Consider the following 9,495-nt stretch of genomic DNA (forward strand, 5'->3'; position numbering starts at 1 on the left):
CTCTGCTCAGTGGGGAGCCTGCTTCCTCCTCTCTCTCTCTGCCTACTTGTGATCTCTGTTTGCCAAATAAATAAGTAAATTTAAAAAAAAAAAGAATGTTTGAAATTTATCCATGTTGTAGAATGTAACAGGATTTCCTTACTTTTAAAATCTGCGTAATAGTCCGTTGTGTGTATATACCACATTTTTTTTTTAGTATGTACAGATGGCACATGGTGCCAATTTTATTTGCAGTTATTATAATACTCCAACTCATGTTTACAAGTTACACCTTTGCCACAGCCTTGGCGAAATCTGGAACTAGTGCAGAATTTCGCTGCGCCAGCGTGCTGATCTTCGCGGGCTTAGATGTGGCATACTTGTTCTTGATGGTCATGTGCTTTGTAAGCCCACGATTCACCATGACTATATTCTTAGCCAGGTGTTGCATAACACTTAGAAGGGATTCTTCAGTGTATGATAGATAATGCTGTAGAGCTGGTGTCCATTCACCGTTATCAGGAATTTTCTGTGCTAAGCAAAAAGCTCCTGCTGCAATCTGAGAAGGAGGAAAGTGCACCATATCGTAGTCCAACAGTTAGTTCCATCAGGTATTTGGCCAAAGTATGTTGCTCAGCATCAACCTCTGCGATCTTAGATGCTCTCCGAAGGAAATGCAGGGGTAGAGGGCGGCCCAGACCAAAATTTAAAGATCTTAGAATCTTCATTTCCATCTGTCTGATTTGGCGCTTAGTATAAGTGTTGTCAGTCACAAAGGCAAAGTCACCAATTTCTGGAGGGTACATTTCTTCATATTTGCTTGCAATAAACATGGCAGTGACAGCAACCAGCTGCAGCATCTTCTTGGGCACGCAGTTATTCTGCATGAACCGATCAATAATGGAAACAGTCATGTACATGGTCTCCTGAAGTAACCTGAACTTCATCTGAACCTGTACTAGCCAGTCAAAAAGGATAGCTCTCATGTTTCCAGTGACTTCATGACCCAGTAGGTATTTTGGTCTGATGGCTTGCTCTTCCTCGAGTTGTCTCAGACAAGCATAAATATCTTTCACGTATTCACTACAAAGGTTTGGATCAGCTCCATCTTTGGCATCCACATCATTCACTGCAAGAATTACATCAGAGAATGCCTGACACAGATATTCTTCTGCGGGGGCACATCCAGATGTTTCCATTGGGCTTGGAGAGGGAGTATCAACCAAAATAGGCTCAGGCGAAACCTTTTTCAGAGGCAATTTGGCCTGTGGTTGTTCGCTGACTTTGTTACCAATGTCTCCAAGGGCTGTTCTCAGCCTCAGCCCGGGCTTGGAGGTGGCAGTCGTGGGCAGAGGCACGCGCTTTGCCCCTGCCATGCTGATCTTCGCCTTATTTTCCACATTAACTTTTGCGTTCCTGGTGACCCGGAGCGCCATGGCTTCTTCTTCACCAGGCAGCAGCTCAGTGAGGAGAAGCAGAGCACGGGAGTCACCAACCAGCCAGGAGCCTGAACCCAGCATCGCTCAACAGCCGTTCCTCCGCAGCACGCCGGGAGAGGTCCATACCACATTTTCTTTATCCATTCATCCATCAGTGGATATCTGGGTTGCTTCCACCTCTCGCTTATTGCGAATAATGCGGTAATGAACATGGGTGTGCAATTATCTCTTTGAGATCCTGCTTTGAATTCTATTGGATATATACACAGTCGTGGGAGTGCCAGATCACATGATACTGCTACTTTTTAATTTTTTGAGAAACCACTATACTGTTTTCCATAGAGGCTATACCACTTTACATTCCCACCAACAGGGACAAGTGTTCCAATTAATCGGATACCGACTGCAGCCTTGCCAGCACTTATTTTCTGTTCTTTCGATAGTAGCCATCCTCATGGATGGGAGGGGGGAGCTCACCATGGTTTTAATTTGCACCTCGCTTACGATTAGTGATGTTGAGCATCTTTTCCTTTGCTTATTGGTTCTTCAGATGTCTATTCTTCAGATAATTGTCTGTTCAGGTCTTTTTACTCATTTTTAAGTTGGGTTATTTGGGTTTTGGTTGTTGAGTTGTACAACCTCCTTGTAATTCCAGATTTTAATCCCTTGTCAGAAATATGGTTTCTAAATATTTTCTCCCATTCCAAGGTTTGCCTGTTTAGGGTTTTATTGCCTGTGCTTTTGGTGTCATATCCAAGAAATCATTACCAAATCCAATGTCCTCAAGTTTCCCCCCCATGTTCTTTTAGTTTTAGGTCTTATGTTTCAGTCTTTAATCCACTTTGAGTTAATTTTTTAAAACTAATTATTTTATGATGTAGGAGTCATCTTTCCTTCTTTTGCAGTTTTCCCCAGTACCACTGGTTGAAGAGACTTTCCTTTCCCAATTGCGTGGTCTTAGCATGCTTGTCACAAATCTTTTGGCATTATACCAAGTGTTTATTTATTGTGTTCCATTGGCCTATATCTCTGTCTTTATGTCAGTACGACGCTGTCCCGATTGCTATTTGTTTATAGTGTGTTTTGAAATCAGGAATTGTGAGGTCTCCAACTTTGTTCTTCTTTTTCAAGATTGTTTTGGCTATTTGGGATCCCTTGCAATGCCATATGAATTTTAGCATTTTTCCCTCTTTCTGCAAACAAATGTCATCGGGATTTTGATAAAAATTGCACTGAATCTGTAGATCGCTTTTGTAATATGAACATTTTAATGATACTGAGTCTTCCAGTCCAAGAACACAGGATGTCTTTCCATTTCTTTGTATCTTCTCTGATTCTTTTAGTAACATTTTGTAATTTTCAGTGTACAAGTCTTTCCCCTCCTTAGGTTTATTACTAAGTATTTTATCCTTTTTGATGCTACAGTAAATTGGATTTTCTTAATTTTTTAAAATTGATCATTGTTAGTATACTGAGGTGCACCTAATTTTTCCACGTTGATTTTGTGTCCGAAACTTTGCTGAAAGCATTTTAGTTCTAACAGTTTTAAAAGTGGTTTCTTCAGTACACCTGAAACTAGTATTACACTGCATGTTAACCAGAATGAAAATAAAAACTTTAAAAAAAAATGGTTTCTTTAGGATTTCCTACATATAAGATCACATCATCTTTGAACAGAGAGAACTTTACTTCATTTCCTATTTGGATAGGACTTTACTTCATTTCCTATTTTCTTGTCTAATTTTCTGACCCAGACTTTTTAACATGTGCTTTATCAGTTGATACAGGTTAAGTTATGCTACAGTAATAAAAAAAAAAACAAAACCAAAAAGCCAACCCAAATCTCATAGCTTAAAATAACAAATGCTTATTTATCATTCACTCTATATTCCCATCATTAGGCTGGGATCCAGGCAAAGCAAGGTTCCATCTTTGTTTTTATGACTGCCAGAAAAAAATGAAGGGGCCAAAGCTAATCACACAATGACTTTGAGAGTGTCCGCCTAGGAATGAGTATGTCATCTTCACTCGTGTTGCCACATCTAACTTCAAAGGTGGTGGGGACGAGCAGTCCTACCCTGGGTCCATAAAACAGAGAGTTGGAAATGTTTGCTGAACAGCACAAACCAACGCTACACTCCACCCTTTAAGTTACCAAATGTTGAGCTCGCTTCCTTGCTTTCCTTACCAGAGGCCAACCCCTCCCCCAACAGACACCCTCCAAATCTTGTCCAGTCATGACGTCATGCTTTAAGTCCAGGATATCCAGGTAAAGCACATGTATAGGTAGCAGACCATTAGGTACTATATGTAGCAGTACCATTATCAGCAGGTGTGGCTTTTTTTTTTTTTTTAAAGATTTTATTTTTTTTTTTTTTTATTTATGACAGAGAGAGATCACAAGTAGGCAGAGAGGCAGGCAGAGAGAGTGAGAGGGAAGCAGGCTCCCTGCCGAGCAGAGAGCCGGATGCGGGACTCGATCCCAGGACCCTGAGATCATGACCTGAGCCGAAGGCAGCGGCTTAAACCACTGAGCCACCCAGGCGCCCCAGGTGTGGCTTTTTTTAATCTAAAGACCAATGCACCAAGAGGGCAAATTATCTGCCCTCATATACCAAATACACAATTGTTGGAACAGGAACAGGACAACTGCAGTGAACACTCTCATTCAGAAAAAGAAAGAAAAAAAGAGCACATAGAAATGACTGGTTTCTAGCAATTCTGTCTACAAGATAAGCCATGCAAGGTAATCTCAGTTTCGGGACAAGGAATTCATTAAAAAAGCTAAAAATAAAAGGATTACCAAAGGCATATAAGACAAATGCACTATAAAAAAAGAAAGAGAAAGCAGAGATTCTATTCTCAGTGTCAGAAAAAATAGAATTCAGGCCCAAATGCATTAAATGAGACAAAATGGATACATTATAATGCTAAAGGTTACAATCCACAAGAAATATGTCAGTTATGAGAACCAATAACAAAACAACATAGTAGCAAATTTCATCAAGTGGAAACTTTAAGAAGTACAAGGAGAAATAAACAAAACATACCAATATTAGGAAACGCTAATACATTCCTCTCAGCTTGAGACAGATAAAAGGGTCAAAATAAGAAGACAGAAGATTTAAACATCAAGTAGATCTTATGGATAAATAGCAAAACTTTTACCTTGATAATATCCTGATAATGGAGACTGCACCTCTTTTCCAAGTGTACATGGAATGTTCATGAAATTGACACTATGCCACTAAAAAACCCTCTACATTTTCCATATTGCATATTCAAGCAGCATATTTTTCGCAAGTCTTTTTCTATCTTTTAATTTACTTAAGTATAATCTATGCACAACAAAACACACTCATTTTGTGTACATGTCAATGCATTCTGACAAATCAATATATCCAAGTAACCATCACAACAAGAGAAATATAGAACACTTCCACAGGAGCGCCTGGGTGGCTCAGTTGTTAAACATCTGCCTTTGGCTCAAGTCATGATCCCTGGAATCAAGTCCCGCATCGGGCTCCCTGCTTGGTGGGAAGCTTCCTTCTCCCTCTCCCACTCCCCCTGCCTTGTTCCCTCTCTCGCTGTGTCTATGTCAAATAAATAAATAAATAAAATCTTAAAAAAAAGAGAACACTTCCATAACCCCCCAAATTCCTTTGTATCTATATACAGCCAACCTGCCATCCCCACCTCAGGCAATTAATGATTTACCATCACTACAGATTAGTTTTTTCTAGAATCTCATATAAATGGAATCATATAGTATATATTCTTTTGTGTCTGGTCTCTTTTGCTCAACTTGATTATTTTAACATTCGCCTATGTTGCTGTATCAGCTCATTCCTTTTATGGCTAAATAGTACTCCATTCTGTGAATGCACCACAGTTTCTCCATCTACTTGTGCACAGATACTTGGGTTGCTTCCAGTTTTTATCTCTTATGAATAAAGATAATATAAACACCGGTGTACAAGTCTTTGTGTGAATATTGTTTTCATTTGGGTAGATTTCCTAGGAAATAGAATTACTAGGTTGTGCAGTTAAGTGTAATTTCCTATCATTTCCAACTGTTCCGTGTCATTCTGTTTTAGGCATGTTTTGTAGTATCACACAGTCATAAGATTTAAAAAATATCCAACCTGTGCAGTTGTCTCTTTTTTTTTTTTTAGGGTTTTATTTATTTGAGGGGGGGGGGAGAGAGAGAGAGAGAGAGAGAGAGAAAAGAGAAAACACGAGCAGGGGGAGGGGCAGAGGCAGAGGGAGAAGCAGACTCTCCATTTAGCAAGGAGCCGGATGTGGGATTCGATCCCAGAACTCTGGGATCATGACCTGAGCCAAAGGCAGATGCTTAACTGACTAAACCACCCAGTCGCCCCGTGCACTTGTCCTTTAGTAAGAAAACTTATGTAGTCACATTCATCATAATTACTGTGCATTTGAACCTTTCTATACCATCTTACTTTGTTTTCTATTTACCATTATTTCTTCTTCCCTTCCCTCTTCTGTATTTTTTTCTTCTTCCCTTTTTCGATTTACAGATAGCAAAATATGCAAATCTCCAGTGATGCAGCTCATTGGGTTTTGACAAAATCTGTTTTGATTTTTTGAGTTTTTTTTAAAACGATTGAGTTCCCTTTTCCATTTTTCCTCTCTGTTGGTTGAGAAGACCTATATCCTACATTAGTTAAGATTAAGTTTGACAATGCAATCAAAGTAAAATCCAGGTTGGATTTTCCAATGTATTGGCAGATATGATCACTCAGTTTCAAAGCTTACATTAGCTAACAGATCTCCAGTAAAAGCTCTGGTTAGGACTATTTGGCTTGAGTTTGATCTCCCAGGTTTGAAGTAATCACAGTGGCAAAGGGTATAAGAATATTCTGACTTGGGGCACCTGGGTGGCTCAGTGGGCTAAAGCCTCTGCCTTCGGTGCAGGTCATGATCCCAGAGTCATGGGATCGAGCCCCGCAGGGAGCCTGCTTCCTCCTTTCTCTCTCTCTGCCTGCCTCTCTAACTACTTGTGATCTCTGTCTGTCAAATAAATAAATAAAATTAAAAAAAAAAAAAAACCTTAAAAAAAAAAAAGAATATTCTGACTGGTCTAACCAGGAAAATGAAACATCTATATTATGTGCTGGGGTAGCAGTGAGCCACAATCCAGTCCCATAACAATGGATTTCTCTAAGAGTAATACTGTTAGCAGAGAAGGGAGAATAGGAAAAGAATTATTTTCAGATCTTCTTCTATCCATGTATGTACATTACCGTATTAACAGTTACATAATTTTGTGGTTTTCAAAAAAAGTGAAACAGGTATCACACCACACCTAATTGTTCTACGAGTTGCTTCTTTTTCTTAACATTAGGTCAAGTAAGCAATACAGCTCTTATTATCATTATTTGTGATAAAATACACATACAATTTACCATTTTAGCCATTTTTAAGTGTATATAGTTCAATATCGTTAAGTACATTTACAATGTTGTATAACCAATCTCCACAATTCTTTTTGTCTTGGAAAACTGAAGCTCCACCCCCATTAAAATCCCCATTCCCCACTCCCTCCAGCCCTGGGAACCATCTTTCTACCTTGTCTCTATGAATTCAGTTATTGTAGGTACTTCATGTAAGTGGAATCAGTATAACTTTTGGTGACTCTTTTTTCACTTAGCATGTCTTTAAGGGTCATCCATGTTGGAGGATGTGTCAGAATTTTCTTCCTTCTTAAGGTTGCATAATACTCCATTGCACGTATATACCGCATTTTGGTTATTTGTTCATCTGTTAATGGACGTTATTCATTCATCTGTAAATGGACACTTGGATTGCTTCCACCTCTTGGCTATTGTTAGAAGTGCTGCAGTGAACATAGATGTGCAAATAACTCTTTAAGATCCTGAGTTGATTCTTTTGTACATACTCAGGAGTGGAACTGCCGGATCATATGGTAATTCTATTTTTAATTCTTCCAGGAACTGCCATACTGTTTTCTCCAGTGACTACCCCTACAGTGTACAACAGTTCCAATTTCTCTTCATCCGTGTAAATACTCATTATTTATTTATTCTAAATAGTAGCCACCTGAATAGGTATGCAGTAATACCTCATTGTGATTCTGATTTGCACTTCCTTAATGATCAGCAACGTTAAGCATCTTTTATGTGCTTGTTGGCCATCTGTATATCTTGTTCAGAGAACCATCTATTCAAGTGTTTTGCCCATTTTTAAGGCTGCTTCATTCTTTTCAAATGCTCGTGACATTCCACAGTATAGTTGACCCTTGAACAAAATTGGTTTGAACTGCATGGGTCCACTTATAGGTGGATTTTTAAAAAATACAGTATTAGAAACATATTTGCTCTTCCTTATGATTTCCTTAACCTTTTCTTTTCTCTAGCTTTTGTCATTGTAAGAATACAGTGTATAATATATATAACATGCAAAATATGCAATAACTGTTAATGCCACCACTAAGGCTTCCAGTCATGAGTAGACTATCAGTAGTTAAGTTTTGGGGGAGTCAAAAGTTATACTCGGATTTTCAACTGTATGGGGAATCAGCCCCCCAGCCCTTGCTTTGTTCAAGGGTTAATTGTAGAGATGTAACATAGTTAAGATTCTTTTGATGGAACTTTACATTCTTCTCAGTTTTTCTCTATTATAAATAGTGGTGCAGTAAGACACTTCTAGATGCTTCTTTGTACCCACGTGTGAATGTTTCTTTACCCATTTATATTGCATTTATGCACTTATAGCACATTAACCATGTATACTAAAGAAAATCTCCTGTATACCTATAAGCAACCCCAAAATATAACTGGGTTCCTTGGATATCTGTAATTTTTATTTTAAGGGCTCCTGCCAAACTGCTACCTAAAACAGTTATATCCATCTGTACTCTTCTTGCCACTGCGTGACTACTCATTTCTTACACCCTTGTTAAAGATATTGGAAGATCTTTTGGTCAGCCACTTGTCTTTAATTTGGGAGGGCTGCCTTCCACAGAAATCTATAGTTTTAACATAGTCACACCTACTAATCTTTTTTTTAATGGCTTTTAAATTCTCCATCTTACTTGAGAATTCTATACAAAGATTATAGGCATTTTTTTGTGCTTTTTCTAAGACTTCCATAGCTTTAAAAAAAAAAACGTTTACACCTTTGACCCACTTGAAATGTATTCTCATGAAGGATATAAAGTAGGAATACAAACACTTTTCTCAAATGGATAGTCCTCTAGCCATTATGATACTATAATAATCACCGACATTTACTGAGCAATACTTAAGTTGTCACATACTATTCGATTTCATCCCATCTTATCAGACTTGTTTTGAGGATTAGACAACACATTTTATTTTTTTTTAGACAACACATTTTAAAGAGGTAGCAAGGAAGGCACCAAATGGTTATACTGTGCCCAATTCATACAGATAGTAAGTGGTGGAATCAGGAGTCTAACCCCACTAACAATTACTCCACACTATTGGCCTTCCAATAAAATTTCCTTTTCCACAGATTTGAAATACTACCTTGATAATATACCAACTTGTCATAAATATATCAATCTGTTTTTGGACTTTCAATTCTATTTCAACGATTTATTTCTCTATTCTTACACTACCTTGTGATCATTTAAAATATCTAATCTGATCTTATTCACCTTACTTAAAATTTTAATAAGCTCCTGTTGACCTCACAATCAAGTCCAAACCCTTTACCATGTCATATAAGGCCCCCTCCCAGTCACCTCCCATCCCTGGAGTCTCAGATGCAGGAATAGATCTCTTTCCCCCATGTTCTAGTTAGAAAAACTGTCTGGTAGTGTCTGCACAGGCCAAGCAATCATTCCGTGTAACATCCATGTCTCCGTGCTTTTGTTCATATGTTTCTTATGCCTCCTTTCTTTGCTCAGATATTGGGCAAGCACTTATTCACTTTTAAAGATTAACTCAAATATAACTACCTCTAGCCTTTCCTCCCTCCCCATTCCAACCAAGTAGAAAGAATTATTTTCTCATATACGGGTCTATTCGCTTATACCTTTAACTTGGCACCATTATATGACTAT

The 9,495-nt window shown here is 38.4% G+C and overlaps 1 pseudogene; it reads right to left on the reverse strand.

The window, feature by feature from the left end:
- Positions 1-265: 265 nt before the first annotated feature.
- On the reverse strand, positions 266-1,443 carry LOC123944676 (annotated as a pseudogene).
- Between the last annotated feature and the right edge of the window lie 8,052 nt (positions 1,444-9,495).

The sequence above is a fragment of the Meles meles genome, chromosome 6 (assembly GCF_922984935.1).
Source record: "Meles meles chromosome 6, mMelMel3.1 paternal haplotype, whole genome shotgun sequence".
Taxonomy (NCBI): Eukaryota; Metazoa; Chordata; class Mammalia; order Carnivora; family Mustelidae; genus Meles; species Meles meles.